Source organism: Pleurodeles waltl, chromosome 8 (assembly GCF_031143425.1).
Source record: "Pleurodeles waltl isolate 20211129_DDA chromosome 8, aPleWal1.hap1.20221129, whole genome shotgun sequence".
Classification (NCBI taxonomy): domain Eukaryota; kingdom Metazoa; phylum Chordata; class Amphibia; order Caudata; family Salamandridae; genus Pleurodeles; species Pleurodeles waltl.
The window spans coordinates 1,413,381,392-1,413,405,275 of NC_090447.1; positions in this window are offsets into that span (position 1 = coordinate 1,413,381,392).

Below are 23,884 nucleotides of genomic sequence, written 5' to 3' on the forward strand. Positions count from 1 at the left end.
TAATAAAATTAGTCTATTTTTACCAACGCGTTTTTGCAAATGGTATTTGGATGTTAGACATTTATATAAGACTATAACACGCATACTTTAAAACAGGTAATATACTTATGGAGCATCGAGTAAAAAAAGATTATAAATATAAGGTATATACACGTGAATTATGTGCCCTTTCAGTTTGCCTTCTTCGTCTACAATGAATGCCAAAGGGTTTTGATATCTGTCAGAGGAGACCGACTTCTGCATCCCCTAATGTGATATAAAACCTGGGATTCAAGCATGTCAGCCCTTTTGGCGAGATTGAGTGCGGGCTGCTTAGAAGGAGAAACAGGAAATCCATGAAAACAGTTTCTGGCTGTCAGCCTCAATTTGCCGTGACAGTCTGCGACGCGGCCTGCTGGAGTGTTATTGAGTAGTTTTGACTGCGTCGTAAAGGGCTGCCCTGGATGGGCCTGTTCTGTCTGTGTCTCTTCCAGAGGTGCCAGTAAAGTGATCTGATCCTTCCTATGAGAAACGATGCAACTAAAGTCAGACAAATGTATTGAGTATGTTTATTACTCCTCCTAGTAAGCACCCGCGTGCAAACATTGAGGGGAGGAGGAAAGCGGCCATGCGCATGCGCCAGTGCCATGTTAATGCCAGCCGCATTTCTGTGTTAATAATGCAACAACGTATGTAGTAATCGCTATCGGTGCTCGGCTTGCAAGTTGCCAGCAAAGTAAGCTGTGCAGTTTAAAGTATTCAGTTGCAAATACGTGTGCACATTTCTTTCTTTGGTTACTTGTTTTGTAACATGCTGAACCCAGTGCTTAATTTGTGCTTGTTGTTTCCGGTGCTGAGCGCCGGCACGTATTTTTGAGGTCCGGGGCTTATTCTTCTGCCTCAAGCATTTGCTGGGAGCAAAAGACACATATGGGAAAGACGGAGGAAGAGAAAAACAAAAAAGCGTCAGAAAGGGAGAAACTAGAAAGCTGCAAGAGTGAGCTGAAGGGGCAGGGAGTGACTTTATATGGATTGAAGAGGCCCGAGATGGCTTCAGGATTATGCCACCTCAGTATTCCGTGTTCAAAATTTAATTGCTGCAGCCGCGTGTTTAAGAGGTGGGCTTTGAGCATCGGCACCTTTTTATTTACAAATTAAGCACTGGCTGAACCTGTTTCCTTCCCACCACATTGCATTGCTTGTGTGTCTACTAATTATGGGTAAGGTCCAAAGGCCTCCATTGAAGCTGGAAACTGTGCATTCCAACACTTTAAAAGTCTATTGTACCTGGTGTTGGTGATGCAGTGTTTCCTGTCCTCAGTGAATTTAGGTTCTTTCCTGCAGGTGGAGGCTGAGCGGTGATGGTGGTATGGATGTCAAAAGCCTTTGTGAAAAGACCCATCTTCGGGGCCTTGTTTAATAACAGTAGTTATTCCTCTTTTTATGTTCAGGGACGAGACATGCATCTCCGTGGTTCACACGGTAAATAACAGATGACCATGGTTCAAACATGTTTTTTGATTGTGCATCTGACCTCAGTGTAGGACCCAAAGCAAAAATGTTTTTTTGCATCCCTTCATTCTTTTGAACCCAAGTTATATAGTTCCTGTTGCTTTGCTGGACTACTCCAGTTGGTAGTTCCCTCCTGCTCCTAACTCCTCACCTTCCCTGTATCTTCTAATACTGAGTCGCCTTGCTATCCAGGGGTCTCCAACCTTTTTGTAGTAAAAGCTACGTATGTTGATCAAAATCATCCAGAGCTACGAATATTGTTAGAATTTTAATACTGACCAGATCAGGCCAGTTGATATGTTTGTTTTAAATATAAACTTTTGAGTTTTTCTGGGCTGGGCTACACAGAGGAGAGCTACTTGTTGGAGACCCCTGGCGCTATATTATTAACAGAAAATATTGAACAATTTGTACTCCTCTCATGTACCTCATAACCTTTAACCCCCTTACACCTATTTGAGCACTTGGTGCTGCCTGCACAGTCATGTGATGCATAGTTATTTTAGCTCCTCATTTAATGCATTCTTATATGTTATAGTTCATGTTTATTTGATGGGTGGCCCCAGCACACATATGTGCTGAATAACATCTCTATCCCTCATTCAAGTTATTGGTACCCTCAGCTCTTTTATCATGCATAACTATTGTAGCCTTTGCTCTTCTTTTTGTGTGAATGCTTAAATGCTACGTCACAGCATAAATATACATGTTTCACCCCTGCATTTCACCTCCTGCCTCCGAGATAACCATTCCACCCAAAATACCACACTGTTACTCCAACTTAACTAATACCATAACCTTATCTCACCACCTCACCTTAAAGATACACATGCATGTGTACTTCACAGAACATTTCACTCTGCCTATGACATGCAAGATCATCTTTCAATAAAACATCACCACCAACCAATTTCACTGCCACACATCCCCCTTAGCTTTACCAGCATCACAAAATCAGCCACAAAACTAAGCCTCACTTGATGCTGTTTACACCATTCATGCCTCCTTCTCCCACTAATCCAGCTCTTCTGATATAAGAGCAGATGTACCCCTTTGTTTAACAATACACTGACAATCTGGCCCACCACACTGAAAGATGCCATCGCACTAATACTCAAACGTTATTGTTCTCCTCACTGCCTCATTTTTCACACCCATTGTTGCCATCTACCGTCTACACAGGCCAACCCGGTTCTTCTTCAAGGATCACACCAACATCCTCGATCAAGAATGCATCTCCTTCCTGCTCACTCAGGAAAACCAGGTTAAACTGGAAGGCATGCACAAAACACACTCTTCTCTCAGCTCCTTGCTGGCCACACACACACCTTTACTCGCATATGTCCTGTTCACTCACCTAGCAGCCCACATTTTTAGCATGTTATTGCTCTTTTATCATATAATTAGAAGAGAATATCTTACAACGAATCGGAAGATCATGCTGGAAGGGTACAGGATGGGCACATTCCCCCACTCCGCATATTCAATAACAACCCGATCTCAGCTGGAAGGAGAGTCTGAAATAAACCTTTTAAATGTCTGTACATATTTGCCTAGTTCATGGGGCACTCCCTTTTGGGGTTGAGGTGGCATTACTTTTGTTTTTGAAGTCACAAATATCCTCTCACTAAAGCTAATAGCCCAGTATAGTGGCAGAGCTTGTGGAGGTTTGTGCAGGCAGCTCTCATGAGCCATTCCTCATGTAATCCTCTATGGGCTTCCATATTGAGACAAATCATCCATATTTTCGCTTACCAGAGAGAGTGAGCATTTTCATGTTAAATATATTCCTTAAAAACGTGCAATAAGAAGTAAAGACACAGAACATTCTTTGGATCAGTCTTCTTCAGCCATTGGCTTGCATGTGTTTTTCAGGGTTTGCCGGGGACTGAATGGGCTGATCAAGGCCATGGCATTTGAGGATGGTTACATTGTCGTATTTGCATTCCCATTAGGTTTTGGTGATGGGTTCATCAGATGGCTCTTTTGCTGACTCCAGGTAGAACATGAGATTGATGCACAGTGTTTATTCTTTAGTTTTTTAGCTGCGATGCCAACAACTGATGATTTATGATTTTATTGTTTATAAAGAGCTTACTGTCAGGATGAATTAACCTATCCTTAAGGCGCTGTGCTATTCACTAGCCACCTTCCCAAGTTCATTTGTTTCACTTTGCTGCAATTGTACCATGCTGGGGTTATAGCTTGTGTGTTCGCAAAGTGAATACGTGCAAAGGGATAAGCTTTGTGGGTCAATGTGAATCAGGACTGTTTAAAAAATCTACCTTTGATGTGTGATGTACTCAGAAACTGAGTGTTTAACAACATTTTTTTTAGATTGCCTAAAAAAGTGTTGCAACTCTGTACTTTCCCGCACTGCATGAAAAGCACACGGACGAAAAGTACAGCAATTTCCCACCACCAGTTCCAGTAGCTGGGAGCCAGCCTTTAAAATACATTACCTTATAAATAGCATGGCATTTGTGCACAATTGAACGCTCTGGCTTTAACTCAATTAAGGCGATTCTTGTCCTGCTCATAAACTACTTAGGCTATTTTCTCAAAGTTTATGACATTAACCGAAGCCATTGATTAAATCATGGTCTTAAATCTAACCACATAGCTTTGAACATTGTAAGCTATCTCCTGTAGGTATGTTCTGGCTTGCTGATTGCTCTTAGACGCCTCTCTCTGCTTTAATTATAACTCTCTGCTCCAGGAATGCCCACAGACATATCATTGTCGATTTATCATCATCCTGTGATAATGTAACATAGGTTTCTTTGTTTTAATGGGGTTTCAATGACATTTTAACCATTTATAAAGTAGTAAACAATGGGATATATTCACATACATACATTCATGACCGATCTGACGATTTGCGATCAAATTTACATGTTATAAACTTCTCTGGAATGGGCAGACAGAATCCTAACAAGCGTAAACCCATTTACGATTGCAGATTTCTTCACAACGAGTGCGGAGAAGTTCACTACCCATGAGAACTGAAAGGCAGTTGAGCATGACAAGACCTTGTTTCAATTATGATGGGCTTATCCTTTGGCCAACAGGAGCCTGTATGCCTCTACATCAACTCAGTCCTATACGTACCACCTGCCCTATCCATCGAGCTTACACCAATCTGCGTATTGTGGGAGACATTTTAGAACGTTTTATTCTTCTGTGCCGGAGAGGGCTCATAGAGGGTTAGGATGTAGCTGGCCACTACCCAATCTAATGCATTACTGAACAGTACATAAGTGCATTCTATCCTTGCTGACCACAATAAACAATGCAAAACAGAACCATATCCAAGGTCCTCAGATCACCGCGACTTTAAACAATGGTAACTTCAGAACTATAACAAGCATTTGGAATGGAATAGGTCTTGCATTCGCGAGAGTTAGATCTATTGGCGTTTTAATGACAATATTTTTTACCTATATATTTTGGTTTGGAGTATGGTGGGTGAATGTGGTGTGGAGTGGGATTATGTGGGTTGGATTGGAATTATTCGTTGTGGAATTGTGTGGGGTGGAATTGTGTGGTGTGGAGTATTTGTGTAGTGGAATTATGTGACATGGGGAATAGATAAGGGTGAGAGCTGCACAGAATAGATAGAAAGGAAAATTGGGAGGGGTAGGTAGTTTATGCCGCGTGCTGGAAAACGACGCACGTCTTCCCCGAGTGAAAAATAACGACGCAAGTCCGTGTGTAAAGAGGCGAAACCGACGCACACACCATTTTTCTTCCCGTAGAATTACGCACGTCTCCCCGCGTGAAAAATAACGACGCAAGTCCGTGTGTGAAGGGGCGTAACCGATGCACACACCATTTTTCCACGCATCTCCTCTTCTGCGGCCCTCTGCGGAGATTTTCCACTCCAAACCAGGTACTTTGTGCTTGAATAGACTTTGTTTGCTTTTTAAAGACTTAAGACACTTTATATCACTTTTCAGTGATATCTTTACAAATACATATTGCATCTTTTATCGTTTTGACCTGCAAATATCCAGATAAATATTATATATTTTTCTAAACACTGTGTGGTGTATTTTTGTGGTGCTACATTGTGTTATTGTATGATTTATTGCACAAATGCTTTACACATTGCCTTCTAAATTAAGCCTGACTGCTTGTGCCAAGCTACTAGAGGGTGGGCACAGGATAATTTGGATTGTGTGTGACTTACCCTGACTAGAGTGAGGGTTCTTGCTTGGACAGAGGGTAACCTGACTGCCAACCAAAAATCCCATTTCTAACATTGGTGATCAGCGGTGAGGATAGGGCTTGTATTTGTGCAGTGACATACAGTAGCTAAGTATTTCACTACCCACCCACAGTTGAGGGTCAACTTGATTTTTCATCTTTTTGCTTTTGGTTCTCTGATGTCCTCCTGGATATATTATTGATATTTTGGACTTTGGATTTTGGTTTTGCCTGTGATACCTTGTCAGATTGGGAATGGGTTCCTACCGTGTGTCATTCTTTGTGCCTACTGAATCCCTCACCAAGGCTGAGCTAAGGGAGCTTTGCAGAAAATGGGGACTTCCTATGTCAAGGAGATCCACTAAGATGGAACTGCTAGATATCTACATAGCCTGGGGAGAAGAAAGATGGGCAGAGGAACAGGCAGCAAAAAACCAAATGACTGAGGACTCCTCAGATGAGGAGGAGGACTGCTCAGATTAGGAGGACGACTACTCAGATGAGGAAAGAGAACCAGTGAGAGATGAATGGCTCCTAGCTGCAGAGCGGTCACTGAAGGAGCTAAATGACTTTATTGAAAGGGCTGGGGCAGCAAGAGCCTTAGCCCTGGAAAAAGAAAGGATTTCAGCTCAGGAGCTGAGCTGTGAAGAGCTGAAACTGGAAGCCGGTAGGGCTGAGTCCAGTTCAGATGGTGGCAGCAAAAATCTTGCATCCAGTTCTGCTGAAGAAGTGCACAAGCCCAGAGATGTAGTGCCCAACTTGAAGAAGGGAGTTGACACACCCCAGACGGTTCAAGAGTATGAGGTAGTTCCTGTTATACACAGGGACCCTGAGAAGGATTGGGGAACTGGCACAGGGAGTCATATTCCTACTGGGGGGAGGGACACTTTACTGGCTCTAGAAGAGAGTGACAGGGAAAAGGGTTCCCCCCTGGTGGACGTCCTGGATATAGAATGTGGAGACATCCCAGAAGAGTATGGGTTGAGTGTCAGGGACAGTCAGATACTGTCTCACCAGTCTCAGGAGGGTGATGTAGAGTGCTTTTTCAAGGCTGAGTCACTGGATGGTTGGGTGAAGGGTAATGTGGTTAATACATGTGAAGGGCAGAGGGATGTAATTGCTGGAGAGCATTTGTCTGGTCCTTATTTTCCAGAGCTACGCCAACACCAGGTGGAGTGTGAGTTCTCTGACCCCAGGGAGCTTACAATTTAGGCAGACTTCTGGGTGAATACCAGAGAGTCTGAAGAGGCATTTGGGGGTGCTCCTGAAGGGAGTGGTCTAGGTGTTTCCCAACCAAGTGAGGTGGGAGAGGATTGTAGTGTCCCAGGTAGGTCCCAGGTCCTAGAGGGTTCCATGAGGGAACGCCAGGAGGGAAGCCTAGCCTGTACCGTAGGGCCACCTGTTGAGGGAGGCCCGCAGTGTCAGAAGAACTTGGGGGGGGTGACTGTAGCCAGCATCCCACCAGTTCTGGTGTCTGGCAGTACCACTCCTAGTGAGGGGGTGCAGAAGTCCAGACAGAGGGTTGAGAGGGGGTTGCGGACCCCAGTGGAGGTCCTGGAGAGTCAGGGGTCAGGTCTGAGAGCAGAGCCCCCCAGGAATGACCCAGGTGAAACCGTTTCTGGTTTGGGGGAGATGCAGACTCTGTCAGATGGGCAGAGGTCAGGAGACCTGCGCCAGCCAGACTCTTGTGCAGCCCCTGGGGACGGTGTGTCCCTTGTGGGGGGTGAGTGTGCCCCCCAGGAAGTCCTGGCGTGCCAGGCAATTGTTCAACCTCAGGGTGGTGACTCTGGGTTGGATGACCAGGTTCAGGGGTTAAACTCTGGCCTGGTGGGGGGTCAGTGGGCCCCCCAAGAAGTCCTGGTGTGCCAGGCAATTGTTCAACCTCAGGGCGGTGACTCTGGGTTGGATGGCCAGGTACAGAGGTTAAAATCTGACCTGGTGGGGGGTAGGTTTGCCCCCCAGAAAGTCCTGGTTTGCCAGGCAGTGATCCAGTCTGAGGGTACAGACCCTAGGCTGGAAGACCAGGTTCAGGGTGTCCCCTCGGACCTGGAGGGAGGGGCCACTGATAACAGTGCCCCTACCATGTTGTCTTCTGAGGAGGCCACTCCTAGTTGGAGGGTGCTGGACCCCAGAAGGGAGGGAAGGGGGAGGGAAGCCTCACCCCAGGCCCTAGTCCAACCTGAAGGTACAGACCCCAGGTTGGAGGGCCAGTTGCAGGTTAACAGCCCTGCACTAGTGGAGGAATGGTGCAGGGCGGCTTCTATAAGCACCCTGACCATGTTGGACTCTGGGGATACCGCCCCAGGAGGGAGGGTACAGAGCCCCAGAGGGGAGGACCAGGTTCAGGCTGTCATCCCTGACCTGGTGGAAGGGAGAGCGGTTAAAGGGTGCCCAGCACCTGGGGCTACCGCCCCCCACTCTCCACAGCCACAGTGGTTGGAGAGCTTTGAGAGGCCTGAGGCCTGGCTCTCATCCCTGACAGCTGTCAGTAACCACTGTGGCTTGCTGTCCGGGTGGACTGAGTTATCCCTGGGGAGGGGACAAGTGTCACACCCCGGGGGTAGAGTGGGCAACACCACTGTGTTGGTCCTGGTGGTACTATCCTCCTCCTGGGATACGTCTGTGAGCAAAGTAAGGTTAGGTGCTGCACAGATGGTATCCGCAGGTAAGGAGAAAGGTTCCCCATGGGTTGGCTTAGTGGGCCCTGAGAGTATGGACAGAGGGATCCAATTGGAGTCAGGAAGGCGAAGAACTGGAGTATGCCCCTGCTGTTGTGGGCCTGGGTCCTTGTTCTATCACCTCAAACAGGGAAGTACATCAGGATAGTGATTGTTGTCCCCTGGCTTTAGGCTGGTGGGGGGTCATGTTGGACCTGGCCTTTTGACAGGGTCATCCCCAAACTTTTTGCCTCCTTCCTCCTATTTTTTCTGACCTGTTGTGTTGGCTTTTGAACTCTGGGCACTTTACCACTGGTAACCAGTGCTAAAATGCATATGCTCTCTGTGTAAATTGTACTGTTGATTGGTTTATCCATGATTGGCTATTTGATTGACTTGTAAGACCCTAGTAGAGTGCACTATATGTGCCTAGGGCATTTAGATTAAATGCTACTAGTGGGCCTGCAGCACTGGTTGTGCCACCCACTTAAGTAGCCCCTTCACCTTGTCTCAGGCGTGCCATTGCAAGGCCTGTGTGTGCAGTTTCACTGCCACTTTGACTTGGCATTTAAAAGTACTTGCCAAGCCTAAAACTCCCCTTTTTCTACATATAAGTCACCCCTAATGTGTGCCCTAGGTAACCCCTAGAGCAGGGTGCTGTGTGGGTAAAAGGCAGGACATGTCCCTGTGTAGTTTATATGTCCTGGTAGTGTAAAACTCCTAAATTCGTTTTTACACTACTGTGAGGCCTGCTCCCTTCATAGTCTAACATTGGGGCTGCCCTCATACATTGTTGAAGTGGCAGCTGCTGATCTGAAAGGAGTAGGAAGGTCATATTTAGTATGGCCAGATTGGTAATACAAAATCCTGCTGACTGGTGAAGTTGGATTTAATATTACTATTCTAGAAATGCCACTTTTAGAAAGTGAGCATTTCTTTGCACTTAAATCTTTCTGTGCCTTACAATCCACGTCTGGCTGGGTTTAGTTGACAGCTCCTTGTGCATTCACTCAGACACACCCCAAACACAGGGTACTCAGCCTCACTTGCATACATCTGCATTTTTAATGGGTCTTCCTGGGCTGGGAGGGTGGAGGATCTGCTCTCACACAAAGGACTGCCACACCCCCTACTGGGACCCTGGCAGACAGGATTGAACTGAAAGGGAACCTGGTGCACTTCTTACCACTCTTTGAAGTCTCCCCCACTTCAAAGGCACATTTGGGTATAAAACAGGGCCTCTGCCCTACCACCTCAGACACTTGCTGGAGAAGAAACCTGAACCAGAACCTGCATCCTGCCAAGAAGAACTGCCTGGTTGCTCAAAGGACTCACCTGACTGCTTTCTACAAAGGACTGCTGCCTTGCTGTTGGCCTGCTGCCTTGCTGAACTCTTGTCTGGCTGTAAAAGTGCTCTCCAAGGGCTTGGATAGAGCTTGCCTCCTGTTCCCTGAAGTCTCAGGACCAAAAAGACTTCTCTTTTTCAACTGGACGCCGTGTGCCCCGAAAAATTCGACGCACAGCTTGCTCCATGGTGAAAAATTCACTGCACGCCGGTCCGGAAAGACGCGCTCGATGCGACACCTGCGGTGCGACCGGAACTTCGACGCACGGCCTTGCATGGACAATGCTGCCCGACTTCCAGAGAGGAAATCGACGCGACGCCTGCCGTGAGAAAGAAACTTCCACGCACAGCCCCCCGGAACGACGTGCAGTCAGATAACAAGCCGAGGAATCCACGCACAGACCCTGGGACATCTAGTAATCCAGCGATCCACAGAAGGAGACGGTCCGCGTGCTGGAAAACGACACACGTCTTTCCTGAGTGAAAAATAACTATGCAAGTCCGTGTGTGAAGGGGCGAAACCGACGCACACACCATTTTTCTTCCCGTAGAACGACGCATGTCTCCCCGCATGAAAAATAACGACGCAAGTCCATGTGTGAAGGGGTGTAACCGATGCACACACCATTTTTCCACGCATCTCCTCTTCTGCGGCCCTCTGTGGAGATTTTCCACTCCAAACCAGGTACTTTGTGCTTGAAAGAGACTTTGTTTGCTTTTTAAAGACTTAAGACACTTTGGGCCTCATTCCGACCTGGACGGGCGGCGGACGCCGCCCGCCGGGCGGAAACCGCCCAAACACCGCCCCGCGGTCAGAAGACCGCGGGGGGCATTTCAACTTTCCCGCTGGGCCGGCGGGCGATCTGCAAAAGATCGCCCGCCGGCCCAGCGGGAAAGCGCCTTCCACGAGGAAGCCGGCTCCGAATGGAGCCGGCGGAGTGGAAGGTGTGCGACGGGTGCTGTGGCACCCGTCGCGCTTTTCAGTGTCTGCTAAGCAGACACTGAAAAGCAATGTGGGGCCCTGTTAGGGGGCCCCTGCAGTGCCCATGCCATTGGCATGGGCACTGCAGGGGCCCCCAGGGGCCCCACGACACCCGTTCCCGCCAGCCAGGTTCTGGCGGTGTAAACCGCCAGAACCAGGCTGGCGGGAAGGGGGTCGGAATCCCCATGGCGGCGCAGCTTGCTGCGCCGCCATGGAGGATTCCCATGGGCAGCGGGAAACCGGCGGGAGACCGCTGGTTTCCCGTTTCTGACCGCGGCGTTACCGCCGCGGTCAGAATGCCCATGAATGCACCGCCAGCCTGTTGGCGGTGCATTCGCTGCCCTCGGCCCTGGCGGATTCAATCCGCCAGGGTCAGAATGAGGGCCTTTATATCACTTTTCAGTGATATCTTTAAAAATTCATATTGCATCTTTTATCGTTTTGACTGCAAATATCCAGATAAATATTATATATTTTTCTAAACACTGTGTGGTGTATTTTTGTGGTGCTATATTGTGTTATTGTATGATTTATTGCACAAATGCTTTACACATTGCCTTCTAAGTTAAGCCTGACTGCTCGTGCCAAACTACCAGAGGGTGGGCACAGGATAATTTGGATTGTGTGTGACTTACCCTGACTAGAGTGAGGGTTCTTGCTTGGACAGAGGGTAACCTGACTGCCAACCAAAAACCCATTTCTTACAGGAGGCAATGGATATGATCCTATCTGTACTTGGTCAGCTGATCCCACCTTCTGAATGTTCAATGGTATCACTATATTTCTGTTGCAATGTTGGATAAAGTTTTATCAAAATATAGGTTTAGCCAGAGAGAGAAACCAGTGGTTTCCCTCACACGTTTCTGCACATAGCCCCAAGAAACCAGGCTCTGTCCCAGCAGATCACTTCAAGCGAAACAAAAAGAAACAAAAAAGAAAAACTAAGCCACTCCCACCTTAAACACACTGATCTATGCCCAGCAATATTTGGAGAGACCACATCAACGTCCACATCCACCGCTGCCTACTTTGGCACTGGGTACCGGGTTCGAGTCTCGGTTCTCCTGTGCCTAGTTAAAAAAAAACTATTTAAATACATGATTATGTGTTAACAAAATAAAGTAATAATAAAATGGGAAAAAATGCAGAATGCCATTACAAATAAGTATATTAGCAGTACAGAATATGTGAAAGCGTACATTGTGACAAAGAAAATCTGACATTCTGAAAACACAGGAAGTAACCAAATAAAAAATAGTGCCCTTACACAAGCCTACATGCACAGAAGTAAAAGCCTACAGGAAGTAGGGGCATGCTCCATTGGAGGGGTTGAAATAAAAAAAGGTGCAACATATAACCCACATTGACCACAGAGAAGCAAGCCTTTGCAAAGGACAAGCAAGGCAACAAATTAAAAGAGACAGGTGGCCTATAAGCCCATGGAATAGATGTTTCGAAGAGACAGCACATGCTCTGCCTAGGCGAGACCTAAAAAGCAACCATATTATTTAACCACTGTGGGGACAGACACACAGCAAAATGCACTTTACAAATGCATTCAACATTATATAACTCAATAAAACATAACATAACGGTATTTATTTCTATTATACCTAGACTCCTCTAGCCAATAATATATTAAATACTGAACACAATGACTACAAAGTCAACAAAGTGAAATGCATGCACCCCAGAGCTCCAGGACAAAAGTTCTAACTCCAAGAGCACTTAAAATGCAAGAAAAACTCTCCATAGGACACCTTTCAGCACCCTGAGAAACCTATGGTGAGCGAACAATAAAAAAACAGTGACGTTTCTTAGGGCGGCCTGCCATGCTTATGGTTGCCCCAGTGCCGAATCTCCTTGTTGGTGGTGCCAACAAGAGGGATTGGGAAGGTCAGTGGCACTGCCCTCGATACATAGTTCATAGAGTCCCTAGACGTATATGTCCAGAGTGTCCTTCCAGCCCGACAGTGGTTCATCCACATGGTGAGTCCTTCTTTCTTCATCTGTAGTTCTTCTTCATCTCGATTTTTCTCCCTTGTGCACACATTCAAAAGTGGAGGAGAACAGTTCTAGAAAGGCATCACCTCTACTGATAGATGCCAGCTCACCCATCGACCCTGGACAGACACCTCACCACCACCCAAAATTCTGGAATATTATAAGCAAAATTAAGACATGGTAGCTGAAAATAAGACCTAAGGCCATCATTACCACTGATCAGATAAATTGAGATCCATGTGCAAACACCTGTTTGTCTAGAAATGGCAATTATAATTGTTGTGATGTTGGTAATTACTGGGAGTTAGATGTTGGCTGTTCATAACGTCTAAAGTCCTTTTGGAAAAGCTGATGGAATGAGATTAAGCAGATCTCAGAACGGGAAGAGTTCCCAATTCCGGGTGCAGGGCTAGGGAATAATTTGTTCACAGTTTTCCACTTCTTTAGTAGTTTTCATACGCAGAGTGCTTCAGTGTGGCCAAGTACTGTGAGTGTCCTGAGGTTATATGTTTTCTGACCATGTTAGTGGTGGTATAACTGTTAAGGGCCTTAAGAATTGGACAGCTGTTTTTAGGAGACATGCGGCTTCAATGGAAGGCTTTTACAGGAAGATGGGAACAGGAGAGATGTGATCACATTATCAGTTGCCAGAGACCCTTCTGGTTGTTAAATATAGGATCTTTTCTGAGAGGCAAATATGACCCTCAAAAGACCAGTTAGGAGAACGTTGACAATGGCTACTTGTTATGTTATGTTAGCCATTTTCCTTAGAAGTGACTCGATGTTCAGTTCAGAATGGCCACCTCCAGGTACCATTAACTCAGACCTCAAGATTGCAGAATATTGGTGTGGCCAGTCAAGGGTAAGGAATTGGTGAACGGGTGCAGTGGAGAAGGAGCCCTGGGATGACAGAGAACACTGTTAATACTAAAATCACTGTTCTTTCTCTCTTTCTGCTACTAAGTGTTACTAAGTATTAACATTCTTGTATTCTCAACCAATACCTGTTAAATAAGGATCAGTGTGTCAGTCCTCTAATTAGAATAGGTTTACTTCACAGAATCGTTGTTATCTGCAAATACAATAAACAAGCAGCATTTCAGACCACGTCCTCTTACACACTCTCTCTCACACTCTCACAGACTCAGTGTTTTTCCTACTACTGTTAACCTTCTCATGCCTTGGTGCCTTTTTGTCAGTTTTTAGTCTCTTGTATCTCTAATGTTTTCTTCTTTAAACAAACGTTCATAGTCATTCACTAACTTGAAGTAATTTTTGCGTCATGATGACTATTTCTATGAGCTCTGCTTTTTTTCAGTTTAAATTGTTCAAAGTCCAGACGTTTCACATATATACTTGAAGGGAATTTTTAAGAAATGATACTCTGTCGTCACTTGCAAATTCTAAAACATGTAACCCTCTTCTTCAAACTTAGGGAAAAAACTCGAATTTCTTTCTGCACTTAAAGATAAACAGTCTTAATTTCATATTCAGGCTTTTACCTGTCTATGCACTTGTACAATTGCTTTGCTACTGTACCTAGTATGGAAACTTAGGGGCAGATTTAAGAAGCGTGGGGCTGCATCGAATGCAGCGCCACTTTTCTTGCACCCATTAGCGCCCCCCTACCGCCACCATGTGGGCGCCGTATTTAAAATACATTGCATTATGGCTCAGGGTAGGGGGCAATAGCTTCAAAATTCTTGAAGCTATTGATGTATTGTTCAAGGTTAGCACCAAAATGTTGCCGCTAACCCTGAACAGTGCGGTGGAGCCCATTGTAACCAATGGTGTGCCCCCTTTTAACGCCTGCTCTGAGTAGGCGTTAAAAATGCTGAAAGAAATGGGCAAAGAAGTCTTTTAGATTTCTTTGCGCCATTTTTTTGCCCCCTTGCATACATTATGCCTGCCACAGGTATAATGTGGAGCATGGGGTTCCTAACTGGCTCAATACATGCATTGACCCACTTTGTAAATCTGGCGCTGAGACTTTGGCCGCGTTGGGCCACATTAGCGTAAAAAATATGGGCCCATATTTATACTTTTTGACGCAAAACTGCGCTAACGCAGTTTTGCGTCAAAAAAATTAGCGCCGGCTAACGCCATTCTGAAGCGGCATGCGGGCGCCGTATTTATTGAATGACGTTAGCCGGCGTTAGCCGCCGGCGCCGTCTGGTGTGCGTTAAAAAAAACGACGTACACCAGGCAGCGCCGGCGTAGGGGGGAAATGGAGGGGCATATTTATACTCCGTTTGCGCCGAATTTGCGTCGGTTTTTTCGACGCAAATTTGACGCAAAACTAACTCCATATTTATACTTTGGCGTTAGACGCGTCTAGCGCCAAAGTTCATGGAGTTAGCGTAATTTTTTTGCGTGAACACCTTCCTTGCGTTAATGATATGCAAGGTAGGCGTTCCCGTCTTAAAAAATGACTCCGATGCATATGCGTCGTATTTATACTCCCAGGCAAAAATGACGCCCGGGAGTGGGCGGGTCTAAAAAACCCGCATTAGCGCTGGATTTTAACGCCTGGGTCAGGGCAGGCGTTAAGGGACCTGTGGGCTCAGAATGAGCCCAGAGGTGCCCTCCCCTGCCCCCAGGGACATCCCCTGCCACCCTTGCCCACCCCAGGAGGACACCCAAGGATGGAGGGACCCACCCCAGGGACATTAAGGTAAGTTCAGTTAAGTATTTTTTTTTTTTAAAAATGGTGGCATAGGGGGGCCTGATTTGTGCCCCCCTACATGCCACTATGCCCAATGACCATGCCCAGGGGACAGAAGTCCCCTGGGCATGGCCATTGGGCAAGGGGGCATGACTCCTGTCTTTGCTAAGACAGGAGTCATTTCAATGGGGGTTGGGAGTGAAAAAAAATGGCGCAAATCGGGTTGAGGCGATTTTTTTGCCGCAGCCTGACTTGCACCATTTTTGGACGCCCATACTCCATTTTCCCCCTACGCCGGCGCTGCCTGGTGTACGTCGTTTTTTTTAACGCACACCAGACGGCGCCGGCGGCTAACGCCGGCTAACGTCATTCAATAAATACGGCGCCCGCATGGCGCTTCAGAATGGCGTTAGCCGGCGCTAATTTTTTTGACGCAAAACTGCGTTAGCGTAGTTTTGCGTCAAAAAGTATAAATATGGGCCAGAGTATGGGCGTCCAAAAATGGTGCAAGTCAGGCTGAGGCAAAAAAATCGCCTCAACCCGATTTGCCCCATTTTTATTTCACTCCCAACCCCCATTGAAATGACTCCTGTCTTAGCAAAGACAGGAGTTATGCCCCCTTGCCCAATGGCCATGCCCAGGGGACTTCTGTCCCCTGGGCATGGTCATTGGGCATAGTGGCATGTAGGGGGGCACAAATCAGGCCCCCCTATGCCATAATTTTTTTTTAAAAAAAATACTTACCTGAACTTACCTTAATGTCCCTGGGGTGGGTCCCTCCATCCTTGGGTGTCCTCCTGGGGTGGGCAAGGGTGGCAGGGGGTGTCCCTGGGGGCAGGGGAGGGCACCTCTGGGCTCATTCTGAGCCCACAGGTCCCTTAACCCAGGTGTTAAAATCCGGCACTAATGCGGGTTTTTTAGACCCGCCCACTCCCGGGCGTCATTTTTGCCCGGGAGTATAAATACGACGCATATGCATCGGAGTCATTTTTTAAGACGGGAACGCCTACCTTGCATATCATTAACGCAAGGAAGGTGTTCACGCAAAAAAATGACGCTAACTCCATGAACTTTGGCGCTAGACGCGTCTAACGCCAAAGTATAAATATGGAGTTAGTTTTGCGTCGAATTTGCGTCGAAAAAAACGACGCAAATTCGGCGCAAACAGAGTATAAATATGCCCCATGATGCTAATGTGGTGCAAGGAGACGCTAGGCCCTCTTAAATCAGGGCCTTAGAAAGTATAGCTGCACACTGCAGCCCTACCAAAACTTCTGGATTCCAGTTGGCACCACTATGGAGTTACAAATCCAGTCAACACTTACAAAGCTTTGTGAACACTGCAATTAGGAAACAGAGCACCTGAAATCCTGCTGTGTGCGTTGCAGGAATCTTAATACTGAGTGCGTGCCTCTTGGTGTGGCCTCTCTGTATACTGTAAGAGACCCAAGTTGGCAGCCTCCCTGGAATGTTCTAAAACCAATGTGTGCTTGCTAAAAGCCCCACTCAGCACTGTAGAGGTAAACTGTAATCCAGGAAACATTGTAGGGATTTAATATTGTCTATAGTAGAAGGAGTGTACTTAGTGACTTGAGCGTATACATTCACAAGGGAACTAAAGACATACTTGAATTTGGATTGATAGGCTGGAATTCTGTGGTACAGTATGAGATAAGGTTGAAAGATCCAACTATCTATTTCATTTAGCATAGAGGCCAGGTTATTAAAATATCTGATTCAGATGAGATTTACAGATAAAGCTGAGTGTCATAAGTGTATGAGTGGGATAGATTTCTAGGACTTCTAGTAGATCTATGTTTTACTAGACGGACCCCCAAGGGCAGTGGAGATGGGTGACAATGAATCAGTATTTAGCACTTGTTTAGAGCCATTACCTAGATAGGAGACAAACTAATTCATTACTTGCCCTCCTGCACCTAATCAATTTTCCAAAGTGTGAAGGGGGAGGTTGTGGTCAACAGCATCAAAAAGACAGGAGACAGAAACCAACCACATCCAAAATACTAATAGCACTGTTTACGATGTATAGCATGGAGGTCTCTGTGCTCCGGCACATGGCCTGAAACCTGATACAAACCAAGGTACGTATTCAAATTCAATGAGATATTTCTTGTTACTTTCAGTAGGCAAACAACAGGCAGATGGAACAAACCAACCACTATCCAGTCCCCTTCAGCTTCTCCAACCATTTTACTCCTACAGACAATCCACTCAATCCCCAAGTTCCATAATTGCATAGCAGACATTTGACAGCACACTACCATACAGCTCCCTGTAAATACATTTACCTAATACCAAACTATCCATGTGAAAACACACATAATATACGCACAACACACAGCAAGTTCTTTTAGTATGGAACAGAGATGTGCCTACAAACATAACACACCAAATATGTTCCAAGGCAACTAGAACAAAATCCATTTATGATTATACATTCTAGCACCACACAGCTATGACATCTTCTAGCCCAACTACAATTTCTTCCGCTGGACCTGCCCTTACAACTAGCTCCAGTCAACACACTCTCAACAGCATTCTGATGTGCTTCAGAGTCACCTTCAATAGTTGTTCCCACAGGACGTTCAACGTCTAAAAACATATTACCAGCATCCTCCTCCTGGTTACCTTAAACCACCCATCCACTTGTGAACAATGACACTCTTCAAAAAATAAAAACACTGCTCCCCTTTAATCAGACAAACATTTACAAAATTGTCAGGATCTGTACGAGGAGTAGATGAAACATGAAACTAAGACAAGCAAATTGGAAGATAGTGAGACCTACTCTGTGTTGGGTGGGGCTTTATAGGCAGAGCAGGGCCTTCCTACACACACACTTCATAGTTGCCGATGTCCATAATTCACAGTCACCACTTGGCATCCCTGCACTTTGTTATTTTTCCCCTGTCCCTGATTCCATGATTCTGCCACATCCTGTAAACTTTGCTTCTCAATAAGTTGTTTTCTAACTTTGTGGTCAGATACTGGCAGTTACCTTCAATGCTCTTGAGTCCCACAGTGAGATTCCTGGTCCATTCTGAAATTCATCAAAGCCAGAACTGTGAAGTACTGAGGGAGAGTATCTCCTAAAATTATTCTGTTTTTTCCTCGGGCCCTTTCTTTCCATTTCTGTAAACTAATGCTGTTTTTAAAGTGCATCACAGTTCACATCATGCAGACTACACTTAATATCACCAACACCTGTGCACATGTCAGCCACCACAGGACTTCCTCACCTAACATGGAGGATAGGCAATACAAACATTCTCCTGCACCACGAAAGAGTTCTCCTGGAAGATAATCAGTACTGAAGACCCTGATGGTTGGGGTGACACCTGTGCTTGTTAGACTCCCCATTTTCACCTGAGGAAATTGCCCAGACCAGTGTTGCCATTTCCTGGTCAAAGCGGATCCCACAGTTGGAGGACTAGTGGACTAGCATATGGCACCTTGCCTCCCCCACTGCAACATATTTGAAGAGTCCTGACACCAACTTTTTGGAGAGATAACCACTCTGAAGCTCCTCTCCCAGAACCACATGGCTTTCTCACAAGTACTATCTGTCCAAAACATATACCTTTGCTAATTTATCCTTGCATCTATACATCTTTTGCTTCAACTTCCTTTTTAGCCTCTTCCAACAACTCATAAACAGCATCACAATCAACTTTCTCTGTGACTCTGTATTTGTTTGAAAACCAGCAAGGATACATCTCCAACCATGACATATGCCCACTCATTAACTGAAATGGCGAACATCTTAGGTCCGTGGTAGTCCGGTATAACTGCAGCATTCCATTGATTTGTTTAGTCAAATTTATACCAATATTCTGGGACAATTGAATGGTATCTTTAATAACTGGATTGAATCTTTCCAACTGCCTTTTGGTGTCTGGATGGAAATCAGAAATCTTTTATGTACTCTGCCTAATCAATCATTATTCTACCTCGTGCAAGTACTCATGTTTGACGTCATTATCTAAATCATCCTGATCTCTGGCCTTTTTGAAAAACAATCTACCAGCACAGTTCCAGGTGTCTTACTACATGTAAGCACCACAAAAAGCCAAATGAGGAGAAGTCTAATTATTTACAAAAGGATAACCAATCATAACAGAACAATGGTTCCTGGGTGGATAGTCATCAGAATGAATGATAAGTGATGCAAGAGAAATGTGTTCATTCTGAACTGTCCAATTTGAAGTATAGGTGGTAAAATGAACAACCATTCTCAAATTATTCACACAAATGATAAGAAAAAAAAGAAAAGGTTTATGACTAGTGAAAGAGTCTTGTGTTGGGCTATGGAAAATATAGTAATTACAGCTCTGACTTGATTCAAAATACAGTTCATATCTGCATTGTCAACTGTGTTTTGCTCTATAGTAATTAAAGAGTCATCATCAGGACTAGTCATTTGTAGCGGCACGTAAGGTCATGAGAAGAAGGCCTGTGGGTATTTGTTCCAGAACGGCGTATTTTTGCCAGTCTAATAGGAGGATAGCTACCCAGGGCTTGGTAACAAGAATGCTTGCAACAACAACTGCAATTGATGTAATCACTATGCGAGGTCCAGATTAGTGCATGTGTGCCATACTTGTTTAGCACATTAACAGGAGGAAATCTCTGACATCTCTGAGAGGGTGCACACAAATGGTCATGCTCAGAATATAAGAGCCCTCTGTGGGTAAAATGTTGTGACCCAAGAAAGAAACACAAAGTTTACTTCCGAGTACACCAATAGTTCAAGCGGGAGAAACTCAGGACCACGGCTGAGCAGCAGTTTTGATCTGCTCAGTCACAATGTGCCATTATTCAAATAAATGGTTAAATGTTTAACTTCATCAGTGACAGACATGCCTAAATGTCCTTCTCAATTCCTAATTCATCTCGTACCTTATGGAAAGCTTTCGAATGCCATACCAGTTTCCTTATTCAGATCACTCTGACCTGAAAAACCACATCACACTTTTCAACTCAGTGTCTGACCCAATTTCCACACCTCACTCACTTTCTTGTGATACAGTTAATCCCTTTCTATCATCCTTCTTCCATACCCCTTGCAGTAAATGCAAATATGAATTCAACTTCTGTCGGATGTTCCTAGAGTCCATTGGCAGCCATCTTGACATACAACCTGAATATACAATACTCTTGCTCAGCACAAATTCTGGAATGCTTGTCGCTTGAGGACTAACCCTGAAAACCTTGCTGAGACCATTCTTCCACTAGCAGGAGCTAGGATATCCACAAGAGACTTTTAATCTGTCCTCGTGAAAAATCTTATACTCGGAACCTCATGGGTATGTTAGCAGTTCTCTTCTAAAGACTGAATAGTCAATTTCTGCTTGTCTCAACATTCTAGACCCATCAGAAACAGTCTATTCTTCCTTTCCTTATCCTCTGAATTAGTATGGTACCAATACTTACATTTTTGGTATCCGCAATCATAAGGCACCCCTTCCTATTACAGTCTCAAATATGGAGCACCTACAATTTCTTATTTAAGCCTTTCAAATGTTTATATTCTTCACTGGTGCTCGGCACAGTTCTGCTTTCTGCACATAATTGTTTACAAACTTCATATAGAATTCAACTAACCCTAGAAAGGATGCTGATTGATTGTTCGAGCTTAGAGCAAGAGTCCCCACAGATGCTATGTAGAAGTCACTACAAGCAAATTAACATTTGTCCTGTTTTAGAGTCAAACTCTTATTCAGTTACACACATAACATTTCTGTCATGCTTAGCTTGATCATTGCGAAACACCAGAATATCACCTTAGAAGTCCAATGTACCCATTAGACTCTCAAAGGTTTCCTTCATTAATCTGTGGAAGACTGGCCAAGCACTTGCCAAACCAATAGAAACCATTTTGTACTGAAATAATCCCACTGAGTGTTGAGACAGGGAGATAATTCTACTCTTCATGCAGTACCACCTGGTGGTATGCACTTTCCAAATCTAGAGATGAAAGTACAGCAGTAGCCAGAGTAGAAACCATTTCAGGCCCTCAGTCTACAATACAAGTCTGTTACATGCCAAGATACACCACTGGTGATAGTGTTGCTCTCTACAAATGTCAAAATCAATCAAAAATCAGTCAATCTCTCGAAACTGACCTGTTGCATAGATTATCTATTTACAGACATGATTTAGAATTCCTCGAATGAGAACAACTCCCACATCAATAGCATTGCGTGGCTGACCTCCTTGCTCATCCTTTGAGCCATCCCATCTCCCTCTCTTTTGTTTCCTCCCCACAAAGGTCACTGCAATGGGCCTACCTCTTATTTCATGAAAAGCCTAGTCTGAAGTCTCAATCCTAATGCTATATTCACAGCAGTGTTTAGAGGCAACTCTGAATACACCCATAATTGTGCATGCACTTTTTTATTCTTTATCCTCAGCAAGACTTGGTACCTCAGGCCCTGCTACTAGTTTAAATTTACGAAATCAAACATTGCAGCTAGTGACATATTGTGACATACTCCCCTATACACTCATTGTCCTTGTGTGGCTTGAATAAACCTTATACCACTCCATAACTATGTTAACGCTCTTCCCGTAACATAAGCCCTATGTGTTTTTTGCCTATTTAAAAACACCTTGCCCCACAGCTATATTTGTTCCAATGAAGTAAGTTTTTGAATGCATTTAACCCTGCACCCCTAAACAATATTTCAATAATGCACACTTCTGCGTTGATGCACAGGCTTCACCTTCACAAATTTCTACATAGGCCAAAAATACTTTCCACTAATTCTCCCAATGCATCTCCAATTCACCTGCATATTGTGAAAAAGATGGTGGCAGAAGTACAGAAGCTGTGTAGGTAGATACCAAACTACATGCCAATTCACAATAAGCAAAAACAAACAACCTGGTCACCGATGTCTGCGCTGATGAAAATAAACTAAAACAAATATGGTCATCATTGTGACACCCATTGGATACTCCATGCGACTAAATCCCATAAGTATACCTTTTTAGTCCTTAGGAATGATATAAATCCTCTAAAGTCTGTATTATCCACCACTAATATTGCTGTCAAACTGACTCAGTGAAAAAGTGTCTAATAGAAAATGAAGTGAAGTTTGCTTCTGCTCCCACATGTGTCAAAGATGGTTGGAGGAACTGAAGGGGACTGGGTGGATGGTGGTCAATTAATTCCCTCTGTAGGTTGCCTTTGTGATTTCCTTACTTTGTATCATAAGTTACACAAAGTAAGGTTCTCATACGGGATAAATGAGGTATGCTGTATTTATTTCAGTAATGAAACATACAGAGGGAAGCAACAGACCACCATCCAGTACCCTCCAGCCACTCCAGCGTTCTTTCCCTTACGTGTGACCCGCTGCATCCCCACGTTCCATCATTCTGCAGAACGCATTCCACAGCCCCACATTAGGCAGGAAAAAAATACACTACTTCTCATATCATTGGTTTTCCCCAGATGCAGGCCACTCCATCCTCACGTTCCACCATCCCAGAGCACACATTTCACAGCACTGTACCACAAAACCAGATTAATGATCATCAGGTGCATCGTTCTCTGAAATGTAACCTTTAAGGAGGAAAGCCTTGCAACTTTGAATTACATTGGTCACAAAAGGGAACCACTAACGGGTCAATAATTATTAACAATGTCCCAAACTGCAGATTTTTTAAAGATAGTCTTGCAATGTCCATTTTTAAGGCGTCAAAAAACGTTCCCTAAAGAAGAAAGTAGATTATAATGTTTGTTTGGTATTGTCTAATGTAGTCATTGATGGATTTACTGTGACAGTCATAGAGTCGGCAGGATAGTTTGTGGATCTCGGGACAGATTAGAGTTGGTTATGTCGAAATTTTGTACTGGATTAAATTCGGTCCAAGTGACAGGTGTAAATGATTTTCGTGGTCAATTGGTGTAAAATCAATCTTGGAGTTTTTTGGAGGAATTGGAATCTACACCCTCCCCAACTTCTGGCATACTACTAGCACAAACATTGCATAGGTTGTGCACTGTCAATTGACTTTCCCAGGAAATTATTTTTTACATTGAAAGTTGACTTGAGTGCTGTGTAAAAAACCTCTTTGCCCCGTGGAGTGCTGGCTCTTGTATGATTTATGCATAGGATGCGTAAACGGTTGTCAACAGGGCCAATACTCATCAGTTTTCAAGTAACTAACAGAACTTGACCTTGGTTTGCATTAAATCATAACACCAAAGGATGCCAGTCCCAGGCAGAGGGAAAGCAGGCTATCTCATGATAGTCCTAAGCATAAAAGGATTGCTGCAGAATTCACATTTATAGTGGCTTAGACAGGGGTAATTGCCTTTATGTTACAATTTGTACTGAAGGGTTTTTCTGAAATACAAGTATCGTGTAAGGGACCGCTAAGTTGCCTTAGCGCCACAGCACAATGGCTAAAATCCTGCTAAACTGACTTTATAGCAATCTTCCATGTAGCTAATCATTGTGTGAATGATAGTTAATCTAGGCCTTTTTCCCTACCTCAAA